Source organism: Somniosus microcephalus, unplaced genomic scaffold, assembly GCF_052327205.1.
Source record: "Somniosus microcephalus isolate GS21.2 unplaced genomic scaffold, FLI_Smic_1.0 unresolved_chr1, whole genome shotgun sequence".
NCBI classification, from domain to species: domain Eukaryota; kingdom Metazoa; phylum Chordata; class Chondrichthyes; order Squaliformes; family Somniosidae; genus Somniosus; species Somniosus microcephalus.
Genome location: NW_028225179.1, coordinates 34,247,123 through 34,266,928, shown reverse-complemented (window position 1 = coordinate 34,266,928; position 19,806 = coordinate 34,247,123). Strand labels below are relative to the sequence as shown.

The window sequence follows — 19,806 nt, the reverse complement described above, 5'->3', positions numbered from 1 at the left end:
TGTGGGGTATATCAGAGTGTTACAGTGAGGGGTGTGGTGTATATCAGAGTGTTACAGTGAGGTGTGTGGGGTATATCAGAGTGTTACAGTGAGGGGTGTGGGGTATATCAGAGTTGTACAGTGAGGGGTGTGGGGTATATCACTATTACAGTGAGGGGTGTGGGGTATATCAGAGAGTGTTACAGTGAGGGGTGTGGGGTATATCACTGTTACAGTGAGGGGTGTGGGGTATATCACTGTTACAGTGAGGGGTGTGGGGTATATCAGAGAGTGTTACAGTGAGGGGTGTGCGGTATATCAGTGTGTTACAGTGAGGGGTGTGGGGTATATCAGAATGTTACAGTGAGGGGTGTGGGGTATATCAGAGTGTTACAGTGAGGGGTGTGGGGTATATCAGAGTGTTACAGTGAGGGGTGTGGGGTATATCAGTGTTACAGTGAGGGGTGTGGGGTATATCAGAGTGTTACAGTGAGGGGTGTGGCGTATATCAGAGTGTTACAGTGAGGGGTGTGGGGTATATCAGAGTGTTACAGTGAGGGGTGTGGCGTATATCAGAGTGTTACAGTGAGGGGTGTGGGGTATATCAGAGTGTTACAGTGAGGGGTGTGGGGTATATCAGAGTTTTACAGTGAGGGGTGTGGGGTATATCAGAGTTGTACAGTGAGGCGTGTGGTGTATATCACTGTTACAGTGAGGGGTGTGGGGTATATCACTGTTACAGTGAGGGGTGTGGGGTATATCACTGTTACAGTGAGCCTAATGCTCTCTCCCTCTATCCCACACAGTACCTCTGGTAATTGCTGCAGTGAGTGTGGTCTTTCCGTGATCGACATGTCCTATCGTCCCAATGTTCATGTGAGGTTTCTCGCGCTGGTAAGTCTTCTTGGCTTCTGCCGCAAGGTTACGCACGAGAACGGGGGCAACGAGAGCGCACTGCGTGAGGTGTGTCTGCTACAGGCACAGAAAACACAGGGTTCCATCTCAATTAATCACACAAACAACACAGTGGCGCACTTTGTACCAGGCACAGCACGGGTTAGATAGAGAGTAAAGCTCCCTCTACACTGTCCCATCAAACACTCCCAGGGCAGGTACAGCACGGGTTAGATACAGAGTAAAGCTCCCTCTACACTGTCCCATTAAACACTCCCAGGGCAGGTAAAGCACGGGGTTAGATACAGAGTAAAGCTCCCTCTACACTGTCCCATCAAACACTCACAGGGCAGGTACAGCACGGGCTAGATAGAGAATAAAGCTCCCTCTACACTGTCCCATCAAACACTCCCAGGGCAGGTATAGCACGGGGTCAGATACAGAGTAAAGCTCCCTCTACACTGTTCTGTCAAACACTCCCAGGGCAGGTACAGCACGGCTTAGATACAGAGAAAAGCTTCCTCTACACTGTTCCGTCAAACACTCCCAGGGCAGGTACAGCACGGTTTAGATACAAAGGAAAGCTCCCTCCACACTGTTCCGTCAAACACTCCCAGGGCAGGTACAGCACGGGTTAGATACAGAGTAAAGCTCCCTCTACACTGTCCCATCAAACACTCCCAGGGCAGGTACAGCACGGGTTAGGCACAGAGTAAAGCTCCCTCTACACTGTCCCATCAAACACTCCCAGGGCAGGTACAGCAGAGGTCAGATACAGAGTAAAGCTCCCTCTACACTGTCCCATCAAACACTCCCAGGGCAGGTACAGCACATGTTAGATACAGAGTAAAGTTCCCTCTACATTGTCCCCTTCAAACACTCCCAGGGCAGGTACAGCACGGTTTAGATACAAAGGAAAGCTCCCTCCACACTGTTCCGTCAAACACTCCCAGGGCAGGTACAGCACGGGTTAGATACAGAGTAAAGCTCCCTCTACACTGTCCCATCAAACACTCCCAGGGCAGGTACAGCACGGGTTAGGTACAGAGTAAAGCTCCCTCTACACTGTCCCATCAAACACTCCCAGGGCAGGTACAGCAGAGGTCAGATACAGAGTAAAGCTCCCTCTACACTGTCCCATCAAACACTCCCAGGGCAGGTACAGCACATGTTAGATACAGAGTAAAGCTCCCTCTACACTGTCCCATCAAACACTCCCAGGGCAGGTACAGCACATGTTAGATACAGAGTAAAGTTCCCTCTACATTGTCCCCTTCAAACACTCCCAGGGCAAGTGCAGCAAGGGTTAGATACAGAGTAAAGCTCCCTCTACACTGTCCCATCAAACACTCCCAGGGCAGTGTTGTCTATGTACCTTTAAGGGAATAACTGGTCTCAGACTGCAATACCGGCAGTGACCACCCCTGTATAAAAGGCCCTAGCAGGCTTCTGTAGTTTCAGTTTCCAGGTTGTCTCCATTCAGTAAAGACTTGTTATAATCAACTTCTGCAGTCCATGTCTCAATTATACACGGACATAATACTGGCGACGAGTAAGAAACGAACTTACCTGCAACTCGGCAGCACCTCAGACGACGTTATTGAAGGTCGAAGCCAGAAGAAAGAAAAAAAAATAATCCAAAGAAACTCGAGAAACGGGCGTCGACCGTGGGCAACCGCCCTCCAAATCATCGAATTGAAAAGTTGCAGGAGAGACTGTCGAGAGCCAGGCTTGGTTCTCCAGTCTGTGGTTTCCGAGCTAATCGGGCTGGTGGCAGGTAGTGCACTGATCCTTCCTGGGCTGCGGCGGGCTAGAGCTCGATCGGGTGGCTCTGCAACGGGGCCGGGCAGCGAGTCGGGAAGCAAAGAGAGAGAGAGGGTGGAGCACACAGGGCGCGGCCGGTGCTTCGAAGCCGGTCAGCCTTCGGACCTAAGAAGAGGGAGGGAAGTGTCCCAGAGGGTCCGCTCCACGACAGGAACGGTTCTTCAATTAACGGAGCAAATATTGAAGCGCGATAGAAAAATAAAAATACCGCGGAGAGCGGCGTTTGCAGCAGCGATCGGGGAGGCGCGAAGACCATAGGGCGTCGCCATTACAGGATAGTAAAATAAATATAATCGCCAGCAACAGCGTTGGCAGCAGCGGCAGCGGCGGGAAAGCGCGGGAGGCGCCATCTTAACTCGGCGGGGAAGAAGGAAAAGCGCGGGAGGCGCTATTTTGATCCATCGGGGACAAAGGAAAAGCGCGGGAGGCGCCATCTTAGATTTTCAAGATGCCAAAGACTGGCGATATCACTGCCTTCGATAATGCAATAGAAGACTGGACCACGTATGTGGAAAGAGTCGAGGTATATTGCAAGGCAAACGAAATAGCCGATGAGAAAAAGGCATCGGTATCGCTAAATTTAATGGGCGCAAGAACGTACGGCCTATTGCGGGACCTGATTACTCCAGCCAAACTGAAGGTGAAGAGTTTTAACGAAATTGTTGCTATCCTACAGGAACACCTAAATCCTACACCGCTGCTGATAGCAGAAAGATTTAAATTCCACAGGAGAAATCAGCATAAAAATGAGAGCAATGCTGATTACCTTACGGAACTACGCAAGCTATCAAAGCACTGCCAGTTCGGAGCAGGACTGGCAGATACCTTACGGGACAAATTTGTCTGTGGACTCCTGAGTGAAGGAACCCAGAAGAGGTTACTCTCAGAGAAAGAGCTGACGCTAGATAAGGCTTTCAGCGTGGCAGTATCGTACAAAGCAGCAGCAAGGGGAGCTGCGGAAATACAACAAAAGCCACAGGAATACGCACCCACGAAATGACACGGGGATTTGCAAAATGTTATCGCTGCGGCAGAACAAATCATGACCAGAAGGACTGCTGGTCCAAGGAAAAATATGCAGGCAATGCGGAAAGATGGGACACATTGCACGAGTTTGCAGGTCTGGGAAGAAGACCAACGACAACAAAAAGTCTAATAAGGAACCGTACAGGAAAGTACAAAAGATGACGGACAGTAGTTCCGAAGACCAGATGAGCGATAGTGAATCCGGGAACAAGAGACTAAGCTGTCTCAAACTTCACAACGTAATCGCAAAAGAGGATCACCGAACCATTTGGGTCACCCTCATGATAGCAGGGTCCCAAGTCAAAATGGAATTGGATACAGGATCAGCGCTAACCGTCATGAATCGACGAGACTACGAGCGGCTATTCTCACACATACCCTTGAGAGAGACATCCATTGTCTTGAGGACGTATACGGGGCAAAAAGTATACCCCAGAGGAAAAATAAGGGTGCCTGTCGAATACAACGGCAAGAAAATACGGAAATTGTATCTCTACATTCTGCAAGATGGTGGACCACCGTTATTGGGACGTGAATGGATCAGAAAGATAAGTTTAGACTGGCACTCCATTCAGGCACTGACGGTGGCTGGTAAAAAGGATGACGACGTCACACCTGGACGATTGTCAACAATCTTAGCTGACGCCAAAGAGGTATTTCAACAAGAACTGGGCACTCTTAAAGGCGTAACCGCCTCGATAAAAATAGAGGAGAATGCAATTCCCAAGTTTTTCAAAGCAAGACCGGTACCATATGCAATTCGCCCAGCCGTCGAGGCAGAGCTGGAGAATCTGGAGAATGCAGGCGTGTTATCTAAGGTAGACTGGAGCGAGTGGGCGACACCCATCGTTCCTGTCATGAAGAAAACGTTAAACAATAAGTCTGAGGAGCCAAGGAAGGTTCGCATCTGTGGGGACTTCAAGGTGACGGTGAACCCAGTTCTTCACACAGTACAATATCCTCCTCCAAGGATAGAAGATATCTTCGCCTCACTATCTGGAGGGAAGCGTTTTACAAAAATTGACCTCGCACAAGCATATTTGCAGATGGAGGTTGAAGAATCCTTTAGGAAGTATCTCATGATAAACACTCACAAAGGTCTTTACCAGTATAATCGACTGGTATTCGGAGTAGCATCAGCTCCAGCGATATGGCAAAGAGCGATGGAACAAGTCCTGCAAGGGATTCCGGGGACTCGGTGTTACTTGGACGACATCCTAGTGACAGGTGAAGATGACAGTGAACACCTTGCCAACCTAGAGCAGGTGCTCACTAGACTACGTGAACATGGGCTACGAGCCAATCGCCCCAAGTGCGAGTTTTTTAAGAAACAGATATCGTATTGTGGCCACGTGATTGATGAAGAGGGGTTGCATAAGTCCCCTGACAAAATTGAAGCGGTAGTTAAGGCTCCAGCGCCTGAAATATCTCGATAGGGTCCACTGCTGGTGCTTCCTCCACCGTAGGCAGTGGCAGGCGCGATAGCCCATCAGCGTTCCCATGCTGTTTCGTGCCTTTATATTCTATTTCATATTGATTCGCCCCTAGAAACAGGGACCATCTTTGTAACCGCTGTGCAGTCATTACTGGCACGCCCTTCTTAGGATTAAAGATGGAGACAAGTGGTTGGTGGTCAGTCAGCAAGGTGAACTTCTGCCCATGCAGATAATGGTTGAATTTTTTTACTCCCCATACTAGGCTGAATGCCTCCCTGTCAATCTGTGCGCAGTTGCGCTCGGCTGAGGTTAGTGACCAAGACGCAAAGGCTACTGGCCTCTCCAACCCGTCTGGGAATTTGTGCGACAGCACCACTCCAATGCCGTAGGGTGATGCATCACATGCGAAACGAATTGGTAGTGCTGGGTTGAAATGGGCCAACACCTCTTTTGATGTGATCAATTCTTTACACTTCTGGAAAGCTCGTCTACGTTCGTCATCCCACTTCCATGGTACCCCTGTTTGCAGTAGGGTGTTCAGCGGGTGTAATACCGTAGACAAATTTGGTAAGAACTTGTGGTAATAGTTTACCAGCCCGAGGAACGACCTCAGTTGTGACACATTTTCCGGTGCTGGAGCCTTGACTACTGTCTCTATCTTGTCAGGGGACTTATGTAACCCCTCTTCATCGATGACGTGGCCGCAATACGAGATCTGTTTCTGGAAAAACTCGCACTTGTGGCGATTAGCTCGTAGCCCATATTCCTTTAATCTGGCGAGCACCTTCTCCAAGTTAGCGAGGTGATCACCGTCATTTTCGCCCGTGACCAAGATGTCGTCCAAATAACCCTGGGTCCCTGAAATCCCTTGCAGGACCTGATCCATTGCCCTTTGCCAGATAGCCGGAGCCGAGGCTACTCCAAACACCAGCCGGTTGTATTGATAGAGACCTTTATGGGTGTTGATCGTAAGGTAATGTTTCGAAGCTTCTTCTACCTCCATTTGCAAGTACGCCTGGGCTAGATCAATTTTGGTGAAGCGTTTACCACCAGATAGCGAGGCGAAAATATCCTCAATTCGTGGAAGCAGATATTGCACCGTGTGAAGGACTGGGTTCACTGTCACCTTAAAATCCCCACAGATGCGGACCTTCTTTGGTTCCCCAGGCGTATTACTCAACGACCTCTTCATTACAGGAACGATGGGTGTAGCCCACTCGCTCCAGTCCACTTTGGACAGTACTCCTGAACGTTCCAACCCTTCCAGCTCTGCTTCAACCTCTGGTCTGATCGCATAAGGCACTGGTCTGGCCTTCAGAAACTTTGGGCTTGCATTATCCTCTATTTTAATTGTTGCTGTTATTCCTTTTAGTGTTCCTAGTCCCTCCTGGAACACTTCTTTTGCGTCAGTTAGCATTTTTGACAGTCGTCCAGGCGTGATGTCGTCATCCTTTTTAACCTCCACCTTCAGTGCCTGTATGGAATGCCAATCTAAATGTATCTTCCGGCTCCATTCACATCCTAGCAGTGGTGGTCCTCCATTTGGCAATACATATATATCCATTTTAGGTATTTCCTGACCGTTATATGTCACTTTCACCCTTATTTTTCCTTTGGGGTAGACTTTTTGCCCCGTATACGTCTTCAAGACAATCTCTGGAGCTTTCAAGGGTATGTGTGAAAATAGCCGCTTGTAGTCTCTTTGATTTATGACTGTTAGAGCTGACCCTGTGTCCAATTCCATTTCCACTTGGACTCCGTCTATCTTGAGTGTAACCCAGATAGTCTGGTGATCCTCCATTTCAGTTACATTATGTAGTTTCAGACAACCCAGCTCCTTGCTTCCAGAGTCTGTGTCACTTTTCTGTTCGTCTGAACCACTGTCCATCACCTGGTGAAACTTTTTGTACTTCTCCTGTGGAGATTTCTTACTGTTGGTTTTCTTCCCAGACCTGCAGACTCTTGCTATGTGTCCTGCTTTCCCACACTGTCTGCACACTTGGTCCTTGAACCAACAATCTTTCTGGTCATGTGTTGTTCTGCCGCAGCGATAGCACTTCCCTGTTCCATAGGTCATTCCGTTGGTGCCATATTCTTGCGGTCTCCGTTGTATCTCTGCAGCGCCCCTTGCGGCTGCTTCGTGTGATACTGCCATATTGAAAGCTTTGTCCAGCGTAAGGTCCTTTTCTGATAGAAGCCGTTTCTGGGTTCCTTCACTTTGTAGCCCACACACAAACTTGTCCCTTAACGTGTCTGCTAGTCCCGCTCCAAACTGGCAGTATTTCGATAGCTTGCGCAGTTCCGTTAGGTACTCAGCGTTACTTTCGTCTTTGTGTTGGTTCCTTTTATGGAACTTAAATCGTTCTGCTATCAGCAGTGGTGTGGGGTTTAAGTGGTCCTGTAGGATTTCTACTATGCTTTCAAAATTCTTGTTTACCGGCTTCTCTGGGGTTATTAGATTTCGCAGTAACCCATGGAATTTAACAGAACCAGTGCTTTATTAGCATCTGGCACTTCATTCGCCCTGCAGTACACCTCAATACGTTCCACATATGTCGCCCAATCTTCGACTTCATTGTCGAATGTAGAGATACTGCCACTCTTCGGCATCCTTGGTTGTGCGTTAACTATCCCCAATGGCGCCTCCCGCGCTTCCCCTTCTTCTCCGCTGGCACAAAATGGCGTCTCCCGCGCTTTCCTTCCTTCCCGCGCTCGCCCGTCTTCTCCGCTGCGGCTTCGCAAAATGGCGTCTCCTGCGCTCTTCCTTCTTCTCCGCGGCTCAATGGCGCCTCCCGCGCTCTCCCTGCTTCTCCGCGGCTCAATGGCGTCTCCTGCGCTCTCCCTGCTTCTCCGCGGCTCAATGGCGTCTCCCCTTGCTTCGCCCCGCGGACCCTGATCAGCCTGTGATCCCTGGCTGTGCTCTGCGCGTTCTTCTCTTGATATTTGTCGATGCCGCTCAGTCTAGAACCCGGCTGTTTCTTACCCTCTCTCTCTCTGGTTGCAGTATTTTCCCTCGACGCCACTCGGTGATCAACCCCCGGCTGCGCCCTGCTCTCTTCACCCTCTTTCTTACCCCATCGATGCTGCCCGGCTCTCTCTCTCTGCCGTCGGTCGGCTCCAGCCGCCGCTGCTCGGGAAGAGTCTGCTCTGGACCTTACTGCTCGTTGTGGCTGGGGAACCAAGCCCGGCTCTCCACAGCCTCCCCAGCGAAGTTGGATCTCTGCCTGACTGCTGGGCGGTTGCTCGCGGTCGACGCCCGTGTTCCTGGACTCGACTATTTTTTTTTTATGTTGCAGGTAGATTCGCATCAACACTCGTCGCCACTGTTAGATCCGTGGTTCAGTGGATAAATAATTACAGGGATGCTGTACATAAACAAATAACAGGTCTTTACTGGAGGAGGGTCATCTCTAGACTGGGGGTACAGAGGCATGCGCACAGCTTATATACCGGTGTGGTCACTGCCGGTACTACAGTATACAGGAGCTGTAAAAAGTAGTTCTGACTTAAAGCACATACACTACACTATCTATCCCTATCCATCTATCTATCTATCTATCTATCTATCTATCTATCTATCTATCTATCTATCTATCTATCTCTCTATCTATCTCCATCTATCTATCTATCTATCTATCTATCTATCTATCTATCTATCTCTCTCTCTATCTATCTCCATCTATCTATCTATCTATCTATCTAGCTATCTAGCTATCTATCTATCTATCTCTATCTCTATCTATCAATTCAATTCAATTCAATTCAAATCGCTTTATTGGCATGACAAGTTACATCTTATGTTGCCAAAGCATCGAAAAACATTCATGTTTGTAGACAAAAATACAGATCTATCCATACAGTGTATAAACAGATATATCCCTGAGTGTATAAATATACATTCATATAATTTATATATACTCTTTTCTTATATTTAGTGGTTGTCCCTCTGTTTATGGCAAGCTGTAACATAGTGTGCCACTATCTATCTCTATCTATCTATCTCTCTCTCTCTCTCTCGCTCTCTCTATCTCTCTCTCTCTCTCTCTCTGTCTATCTATCTATCTCTCTCTCTCATCTAGCTATCTATAAATCTATCTATCTATCTCTCTCTATACATCTATCTATCTATCTCTCTCTATCTATCTATCTATCTCTATCTCTCTCTCTATCTATCTATCTCTATATATCTATATATCTATCTCTATCTATCTCTCTCTATCTATCTATCTATCTATCTCTATCTCTCTCTCTCCATCTAGCTATCAATCTATCTCTCTCTCTCTATCTATCTATCTATCTATCTCTCTATCTTGCTTTCTATCTCTCCTCCCCTTTCTCCTATTTCTAAATAGGGCCATTTGGCTTTAAGAGGGCGGTGCCTGTGCCTTTAAGACCCACGTGGTGCCGGTGGGGGGAGGAGCGGGGCGCTGCCTTCTTAAAGGGGCAGGCTCCAGCGCTGCTGTCTCATCATTCCCTGCCTGGCTGCTCGCCCTGTGTAGGCTTCAGCATCATCTCTCGCCCCCCCAGGCTGCCCAGCCCAGCCCAACTCCCGACTCCCGACTCGTCCTGACTGCCAGTGAGTGAAGAGCCAAGCAAAGAGGAGGTGAGTGTGACAGAGGAAAAAAAACCTGAAAAAAAACCTTCTCTGCGTGTGAGAGAGAGAGAGAGAGAGAGAGAGATCCAGGGCTCCAGGGCTCTGAGCATCAGTTATTGCTAAATTGTCCAGGCTTGGCCATTAGACACGAGAGTCTGTGAATTAAAACTGAGCCTCTCCCAGTCTCTCTCTCTCTCCGCTTCCTGCAAAGAGCAATCTTTGACAAGCTTCTGATGTTTCCATCTTTGCCAGCACTTGCAAGGTGCACAGGGTTGTCACGTTGCAATATTTTTTTGTGTGTGTGTGCAAGAATTTGGTCTTTTATTGTAAAAGGGATTTCAATTGTGGTTTTTGCTCCTGTTCTGCCAGCTGTCCACTTTTTCCAAAAATATATTTTTTGACCAAAGAAAAGTTGCGATCGTTTCACTGTGACTGGTGTTTTCTGCCAATCTGGGGCGGGGGCGGTGAGGGGGGGGTGGAATTAGCAAGAGTATTTTAACACACTGGGCAGTGGGAGAGGGAGAGAGACTGGGAGGGAGGGAGGGAGAGGGAGAGACTGCAAGGGATGGATGGAGGGAGAGAGGGAGAGAGACAGGGAGACAGAGATGAAGGGAGAGAGAGAGACAGGGAGAGGGAGAGAGAGAGACAGGGAGACAGAGATGGAGAGAGAGAGAGAGAGAGAGAGAGAGAGACAGGGAGAGAGAGACGGAGGGAGGGAGAGAGGGAGCGAGACAGAGGGAGGGAGAGAGGGAGAGAGGGAGAGAGACAGAGAGACAGGGAGAGGGAGAGAGAGACAGAGGGAGGGAGAGAGGGAGACAGGGAGACAGAGATGGAGACAGAGAGAGAGAGACAGGGAGAGAGAGTCGGAGGGAGGGAGAAAGACAGGGAGAGAGAGAGAGAGAGAGAGACGGAGGGAGGGAGAGAGGGAGAGAGACAGAGAGAGAGGGAGAGGTAGAGTGAGACAGAGGGAGACAGATGGAGGCAGAGAGAGAGAGAGAGACAGAGAGAGAGAGATGGGGAGAGAGAGAGAGACAGAGAGAGAGAGACAGACAGAGACAGACAGGGAGAGGGAGAGAGAGAGACAGAGGGAGAGAGAGAGAGACAGAGACGGAGAGACTGCAAGGGATGGATGGAGAGGGAGAGAGAGACAGGGCGAGGGAGAGAGAGAGGGACAGAGAGAGAGACAGAGAGGGGGAGAGACGGAAAGAAAGACAGACAGGTGGAGAGACAGGCAGAGAGAGAGACAGAGAGAGAGACAGCCAGAGGGAGAGTGAGGGAAGGAGAGTGAGAGCGAGTGAAGGAGAGAGTGTCAGAGACTGAGAGAAAGGGAGAGGCAGAGCGAGGGAAAGAGGCAAAGCGGGATTGAAAGGGAGAGGCAGAACGCGAGATTGAAGGAGAGAGGCAGAGTGAGGGAGATGAGAAGGAGAACAGGGTAAAGGAGGGCGAGAGGGGCCAAAAGTGTGAGTGAGAGAGGGTGGAGGGAGGGGGAGAGAGAGGGAGACAGGAACAGAGACCGACTACCATAGCAAAATTGAGTAACGGTGCGGCTAAAGTGAAAAGATGGCGGGGGTGAGGAAGTGGGAAAGAGAGAACAAGTTACAGATCAGAGGGGAGATGTTGAGGAGGAGAAACAGGAAGGAGAGCTGGTGACGTAGGAGGAAGCGGAGACCTGCGAAGGGCCAACTGGCTGCGTAGAATGGGTCCCCATTACTTTAAAAGGCGATGTTCGGTCGTGTGGTGGGGGGGGGGCGGGGGAGCAGGAAAGGAGGGCTCTGATTCGAACCACCGGATCTAACCGGTAAAAGGTGTCGCACCCCAACCAGCGCCATTGGCCATAACGCACGGTGAGTGAGCGAGTGAGGGGGAATGGGGAGACACTGTCTCCAGTGGCAGGGAACCCGCGGACACAGATTTAAGACGATCGGCAAAGGAGGGGAGATGATTTTTTTTTAAACGCGCCGAGTTGTTGCGATCTGGAACGCGCTGCCTGAAAGGGCGGTGGAAGCAGATTCAATCGAAACTTTCAAAAGGAGAATTGGGTAAATACTTGAAAAGGAACCATTTGCAGGGCTCCGGGGGAAAGAGCAGGGGGGGAGTGGGACTGATTGGAGAGCCGGCACAGGAACGATGGGCCGAATGGCCTCCTCCTGCGCTGTGTGATTCTACGACTAAGGCAGTAGTTCAAGTGTCGAGTGTTCATCTGAACTCGCCGTGTGTGCAGGGCTGTCGAATTCTTCTGGTGGCAATGGGCGGAAATCATTTGGAAACATCCTCGTCCACATTGTGTCATCTGTCATTTGAGAAAGACCCATCTCTCTCCATCCCTCTCTCTCTCTCTCTCTCTCTCTCCACCCCAGCCTCTCCCACCTCTCTCTTACTCTGTTAAGTTTTCCTCTGAACCTTCCTCTCTTGTCCCTGCTTAGCTCCAAATACCCCTGTCCCATGCCATGGAACCTGAGCCACTTAACTGAGCACAGGATAAACCCCTTCCCATTCACTCCCATTGTACACAATCCCAATGGACCCAATCCCTTCCCATTCACTCCCATTGTACACAATCCCAATGGACCCAATCCCTTCCCATTCACTCCCATTGTACACAATCCCAATGGACCCAATCCCTTCCCATTCACTCCCATTGTACACAATCCCAATGGACCCAACCCCTTCCCATTCCCTCCCACTGTACACAATCCCAATGGACCCGACCCCTTCCAGAAGACATTCGATAAGGTTCCACATAACAGACTGTTAACAGAAACAGAGAGCGTGTAGAATGGGAGGCCACCTATTGAGGTGGGTAGGGAATTGGTTAGGAGACAGCGAGTAGGGATAATGGGTCTGCACTCCAGTTGGCAGGAGGTGACTAGTGGTGTCCCCCAGGGATCTGCACTGGGGCCTCAGCTTTTCACTATTTTTATCAATGACTTGGATAAAGGAATAGGGAGCCATATATCTCAGTTTGCTGACGACACCGAGCTAGGTGGCACCGTAAGTAGTGCAGATGGGAGCAGGAAGTTGCGAGGGGACGTCGACAGATTAAGCGAGCGGGCAAAACTGTGGCAGATGGAGGTCAACGTGAGGAAAGTGTGAGGTCATCCCACTTTGGACCCGAGAAAGATAGATCAGGGTATTCGAACATAAGAACATAAGAAATAGGAGCAGGAGTCGGCCATTGGGCCCCTCGAGCCTGCTCCGCCATTCAATGAGATCGTGGCTGATTTTCTGCCTCAACTCCATTCACCGGCCCTATCGCCATCTCCCTCGATGCCCTTACTAGTCAGAAATCTATCGACTTCTGTTTTGAATATACCCAATGACTGAGCCTCCACAGCCCTCTGGGGTAGAGAATTCCAAAGATTCACCGCCCTCTGTGTGAAGAAATTTCTCCTCATCTCAGTCCTGAATGGCCGACCCTTTACCCTGAGGCTGTGGCCCCTGGTTCTAGACTCCCCAGCCAAGGGAAACATTCTCCCAGCATCCACCCTATCAAGCCCTGTAATAATTTTGTATGCTTCAATGAGACACCCTCTCATTCTTCCGAATTCAAGAGAATACAGGCCTAGTTTACTCAATCTCTTTTCAAACGACATCCCAGGAATCAATCTGGTGAACCTTCGTTGCACTCCCTCTATGGCAAGTATATCCTTCCTTAGGTAAGGAGACCAAAATTGTACACGTGCAAAATTAAGGCACATGGGATTGGGGGCAAGGTATTGACTTGGATAGAGAACTGGTTGGCGGACAGAAAGCAAAGAGTTGGAATAAACGGGTCGTTTTCCGAGTGGCAGGCAGTGACTAGTGGGGTATCGCAAGGATCGGTCCTAGGACCCCAGCTGTTCACAATATATATTAATGATCTGGACGAGGGAATTGGATGTAATATCTCCAAATTTGCAGACGACACAAAGCTGGGTGGGAGGGTAAGCTGTGAGGAGGATGTCGTGAAACTCCAGTACGATTTGGACAGATTGGGTGATTGGGCAGAAACATGGCAAATGCACTATAATGTGGATAAATGTGAGGTTATCCACTTTGGTGGCAAAAACAGGAAGGCAGGTTATTATTTGAATGGCAATAGATTGGGAGAAGGGGAAGTGCAAAGAGATCTGGGTGTTCTTGTGCACCAGTCGCTGAAGGTAAGCATGCAGGTGCAGCAGGCGGTTAAGAAGGCAAATGGTATGTTGGCCTTCGTAGCGAGAGGGTTCGAGTACAGGAACAAGGATGTCTTGCTACAGTTGTACAGGGCCTTGGTGAGACCACACCTTGAGTATTGTGTGCAGTTTTGGTCGCCTTATCTGAGGAAGGATGTTCTTGCCATGGAGGGAGTGCAGCGAAGATTCACCAGGCTGATACCTGGGATGGCAGGAATGACGTATGAGGAGAGATTGGATCGATTAAGCTTATACTCACTGGAGTTTAGAAGATTGAGAGGGGATCACATCGAAACCTATAAAATTCTGTCAGGCCTGGACAGACTAGATGCAGGAAGGATGTTTATGATGGCCGGGGAGTCCAGAACCAGGGGTCACAGTCTAAGGATAAGGGGTAAGCCATTTAGGACAGAGATGAGGAGGAATTTCTTCACCCAGAGAGTGGTGAACCTGTGGAATTCTCTGCCACAGAGGGCGGTGGAGGCCAGTTCATTAAATATATTCAAAAAGGAGTTGGATATATTTCTTAAGGCTAAAGGGATCAAGAGATATGGGGAGAAGGCAGGGACAGGGTACTGAATTTGGATGATCAGCCATGATCTCATTGAATGGCAGAGCAGGCTCGAAGGGCCGAATGGGCTACTCCTGCTCCTATCTTCTGTGTTTCTATGTTACTCCAGGTGTGGTCTCACCAAGGTATTCTCTGAATGGCGAGGGGCTGGGAACTGTGGGGGAGCAGAGAGATTATGGGGTCCATGGACAGAAATCAGTAAAAGCCAGTGAACAAGGTACAAAAAATAATTTTAAAAGGCTAATGGAATGTTGGCCTTTATTTCAAGAGGGCTGGAATACAATGGGTTGGAAGTTAGTTACCCTGCAGTTAATATCAAGCCTCGTTCAGACCCCATCCAGAGTAACTGCATTCAGTCCTGGGCCCCGCACCTCAGGAAGAATATATTGGATAGGGAACTGGTTGGCAGACAGGAAGCGAAGAGTTGGAATAAACGGGTCTTTTTCCGAGTGGCAGTCAGTGACTAGTGAGGTACCGCAGGGATCGGTCCTAGGACCCCAGCTATTCACAATATATATTAATGATCTGGACGAGGGAACTAGATGTAATATCTCCAAGTCTGCAGACGACACAAAGCTGGGTGGGCGTGTGTGCTGTGAGGAGGATGCCGAGAAACTCCAGTATGATTTGGACAGGTTGGGTGATTGGGCAGAAGCATGGCAGATGCAGTATAATGGGAATAAATGCGAGGTTATCCACTTTGGTGGCAAAAACAGGAAGTCAGATTATTATTTGAATGGCAATAGATTGGGAGAAGGGGAAGTGCAAAGAGACCTGGGTGTCCTTGTGCACCAGTCGCTGAAGGTAAGCATGCAGGTGCAGCAGGCGCTTAAGAGGGCAAATGTTATGTTGGCCTTCATAGCGAGAAGATTCGAGTACAGGAGCAAGGATGTCTTGCTGCAGTTGTACAGGGCCTTGGTGAGACCGCACCTTGAGTATTGTGTGCAGTTTTGGTCGCCTTATCCGAGGAAGGATGTTCTTGCCATGGAGGGAGTGCAGCGAAGATTCACCAGACTGATACCTGGGATGGCAGGAATGACGTATGAGGAGAGATTGGGTCGATTGGGCTTATACTCGCTGGAGTTTAGAAGAATGAGAGGGGAGCTCATTGAAACTTATAAAATTCTGACAGGACTAGATGCAGGAAGGATGTTCCCAATTGTCGGGGAGTCCAGAACCAGGGGTCACAGTCTAAAGATAAGGGGTAGGCCATTTAGGACAGAGATGAGGAGGAATTTCTTCACCCAGAGAGTGGTGAACCTGTGGAATTCTCTACCACAGAAGGCAGTTGAGGCCAATTCATTTAAATATATTCAAGAAGGAGTTGGATATATTTCTTAAGGCTAAAGGGATCAAGGGATATGGGGAGAAAGCAGGGACAGGGTACTGAGTTTGGATGATCGGCCATGGTCTCATTGAATGGCGGAGCAGGCTCGAGGGGCCGAATGGCCTCCTCCTGCTCCTATCCTCTGTTTCTATTGGCCTTGGAGGGGGATCAGCACAGATTCACCAGAACGACACCCGGGGGCTAAAAGGGTTCGATTACGAGGACAGGTTGCACGGGCTAGGCTTGTGTTTCCTCGAGTTTAGAAGATTAAGGGGTTGATCTGATCCGGGTGTTTAAGATGGTTAAAGGGTTGGAGAGGGTTGATCGAGAGAAACTATTTCCTCTGGTGAGGGGGGAGTCCAGAACAAGGGACGGGGGGCGGAACCTTAAAAATAGAGCCAGGCAGTTTGGGGGTGATGTCAGGAAGCACTTCTTCACACATAGGGTTAGTGGAAATCTGGAACTCTCTCCCCCAAAAAGTTGTCGCGGCTGGGGGGGGGGGGGGGTGTCAATTGAAAATTTCAAAATTGAGATTGATAGATTTTGTTCGGCAAGGGTATTAAGGGTTACGGAACCGAGGCGGGTCGAGGGAGCTAAGATACAGATCAGCCACGATCTGATTGACTGGCGGGAACAGGCTCGAGGGGCTGAATGGCCTCCTCCTGTTCCTATTTTCCCATTCGCTCCCGCTGTACAGAACCCCAATGGGCCCGACCCCTTCCCATTCGCTCCCACTGTACAGAATCCCAATGGACCCAACCCCTTCACCTTGAATTCGAGAGAGCGAGAGAGCGAGCGAGAGATAGAGACACAGGACACTGACACAGAGTGACAGAGACGAACAGACAGGAAACCATTAAGCCACAATTTTCACTCTCTTTCTTGCAAAGCTCCAAATGCCGAGTTTCCGGTTCTGCGACGCCCCTGATCTGAATTGCCTTCTGGTAAAGCTACACTTTGCTCAACATGCAAACTCTGGGTCAACATCTGGTGCCCCAGTAAGAGAGGGGAGGGGTGGGGTGTGTGTATCAGGGAGTGTTGGAAAGAGGGGGGGGGCAGTGGGATGGCCTGTGTGTCGGAGAGAGGGGGGTCTGTGTCCATCAGGGACCTATCACTATGCAAGACTGTAGTTCAGGGGCCACTGAAGCTTTGACATTGCGGGTATTTAAGGTTGTTCCTGTGGCACCTAGTCCCAGGAAGGAGAATGTGAGAGACAGACAGAGAGAGAGAGAGAGAGAGCATTGATCGTGGGGCTTTCAATACAAACCAGGCCACCGAGGGAGGATAGGAAGCGAGCTTGTAGAGCGTGCCCTGTCCTCGAAGATTCCCAGATTGTGGGGGGGGAACACTGTTCCCCAGGGGAGAAGGTGGGGTTGAGGGATATGGGTGGAAGGTGGGTAGGTGGGGTTGAGCGATATGGGTGGAAGGTGGGTAGGTGGGGTTGAGCGATATGGGTGGAAGGTGGGTAGGTGGGGTTGAGGGATATGGGGAGAGGGTGGGTGGGTGGGGTTCAGGGATATGGGGAGAAGGTGGGTGGGTGGGGTTGAGGATATGGGGAGAGGGTGGGTGGGTGGGGTTGAGGGATATGGGGAGAGGGTGGGTGGGTGGGGTTGAGGGATATGGGGGAAGGTGGGTAGGTGAGGTTGAGGGATACGGGGAGAAGGTAGGCCGGTGGGGTTGAGGGATATGGGGAGAAGGTGGGGTTGAGGTATATGGGGAGAAGGTGGGGTTGAGGTATATGGGGAGTAGGTGGGGTTGGGGATATGGGGGAAGGTGGGTGGGTGGGGTTGGGGGATATGGGGAGAAGGTGGGTGGGTGGGGTTGAGGATATGGGGAGAAGGTGGGTAGGTGGGGTTGAGGATATGGGGAGAAGGTGGGTGGGTGGGGTTGAGGGATATGGGGAGAAGGTGGGTGGGTGGGGTTGGGGATATGGGGAGAAGGTGGGTAGGTGAGGTTGAGGGATACGGAGAGAAGGTGGGTAGGTGGGGTTGAGGGATATGGGGAGAAGGTGGGTGGGTGGGGTTGGGGGATATGAGGAGAAGGTGGGTAGGTGGGGTTGGGGGATATGGGGAGAAGGTGGGTGGGTGGGGTTGATGGATATGGGGAGAAGGTGGGTGGGTGGGGTTGAGGATATGGGGAGAAGGTGGGTTGGTGGGGCTGAGGGATATGGGGAGAAGGTGGGTAGGTGGGGTTGAGGGATATGGGGAGAAGGTGGGTAGGTGGGGTTGAGGGATATGGGGAGAAGGTGGGTGGGTGGGGTTGAGGATATGGGGAGAAGGTGGGTTGGTGGGGCTGAGGGATATGGGGAGAAGGTGGGTGGGTGGGGTTGAGGATACAGGGAGAAGGTGGGTGGGTGGTGTTGACGGATATGGGGAGAAGGTGGGTGGGTGGGGTTGGGGGATATGGGGAGAAGGTGGGTGGGTGGGGTTGAGGGATATGGGGAGAAGGTGGGTGGGTGGGGTTGGGGATATGGGGAGAAGGTGGGGTTGAGGATATGGGGAGAAGGTGGGTGGGTGGGGTTGAGGGATATGGGGAGAAGGTGGGTAGGTGAGGTTGAGGGATACGGAGAGAAGGTGGGTAGGTGGGGTTGAGGGATATGGGGAGAAGGTGGGTGGGTGGGGTTGGGGGATATGAGGAGAAGGTGGGTAGGTGGGGTTGGGGATATGGGGAGAAGGTGGGTAGGTGGGGTTGAGGGATATGGGGAGAAGGTGGGTAGGTGGGGTTGAGGGATATGGGGAGAAGGTGGGTAGGTGGGGTTGAGGGATATGGGGAGAAGGTGAGTAGGTGGGGTTGAGGGATAGGGGAGAAGGTGGGTGGGTGGGGTTGAGGGATATGAGGAGAGGGTGGGTAGGTGGGGTTGAGGGATCTGGGGAGAAGGTGGGTCGGTGGGGTTGAGGGATTGGGGAGAAGGTGGGTGGGTGGGGTTGGGGATATGGGGGAAGGTGGGTGGGTGGGGTTGGGGGATATGGGGAGAAGGTGGGTGGGTGGGGTTGAGGATATGGGGAGAAGGTGGGTAGGTGGGGTTGAGGATATGGGGAGAAGGTGGGTGGGTGGGGTTGAGGGATATGGGGAGAAGGTGGGTGGGTGGGGTTGGGGATATGGGGAGAAGGTGGGTAGGTGAGGTTGAGGGATACGGAGAGAAGGTGGGTAGGTGGGGTTGAGGGATATGGGGAGAAGGTGGGTGGGTGGGGTTGGGGGATATGAGGAGAAGGTGGGTAGGTGGGGTTGGGGGATATGGGGAGAAGGTGGGTGGGTGGGGTTGATGGATATGGGGAGAAGGTGGGTGGGTGGGGTTGAGGATATGGGGAGAAGGTGGGTTGGTGGGGCTGAGGGATATGGGGAGAAGGTGGGTAGGTGGGGTTGAGGGATATGGGGAGAAGGTGGGTAGGTGGGGTTGAGGGATATGGGGAGAAGGTGGGTGGGTGGGGTTGAGGATATGGGGAGAAGGTGGGTTGGTGGGGCTGAGGGATATGGGGAGAAGGTGGGTGGGTGGGGTTGAGGATACAGGGAGAAGGTGGGTGGGTGGTGTTGACGGATATGGGGAGAAGGTGGGTGGGTGGGGTTGGGGGATATGGGGAGAAGGTGGGTGGGTGGGGTTGAGGGATATGGGGAGAAGGTGGGTGGGTGGGGTTGGGGATATGGGGAGAAGGTGGGGTTGAGGATATGGGGAGAAGGTGGGTGGGTGGGGTTGAGGGATATGGGGAGAAGGTGGGTAGGTGAGGTTGAGGGATACGGAGAGAAGGTGGGTAGGTGGGGTTGAGGGATATGGGGAGAAGGTGGGTGGGTGGGGTTGGGGGATATGAGGAGAAGGTGGGTAGGTGGGGTTGGGGATATGGGGAGAAGGTGGGTAGGTGGGGTTGAGGGATATGGGGAGAAGGTGGGTAGGTGGGGTTGAGGGATATGGGGAGAAGGTGGGTAGGTGGGGTTGAGGGATATGGGGAGAAGGTGAGTAGGTGGGGTTGAGGGATAGGGGAGAAGGTGGGTGGGTGGGGTTGAGGGAT

At 51.0% G+C, this 19,806-nt stretch overlaps 1 protein-coding gene across 4 annotated transcripts in view; it reads left to right on the top strand.

Annotated features, from left to right (window-relative positions):
- Positions 1-777: 777 nt before the first annotated feature.
- Positions 778-19,806, top strand: part of LOC147094588 (coronin-1C-A-like) — an 84,256-nt gene continuing 65,227 nt past the window's right edge. Inside the window, exon 1 of one of the 4 annotated variants that reach the window (XM_085974424.1) lies at positions 778-873. The gene's annotated coding sequence lies outside the window, so the exon portion shown is untranslated. The other 3 variants (XM_085974423.1, XM_085974425.1, XM_085974426.1) reach the window with 3 other exon arrangements.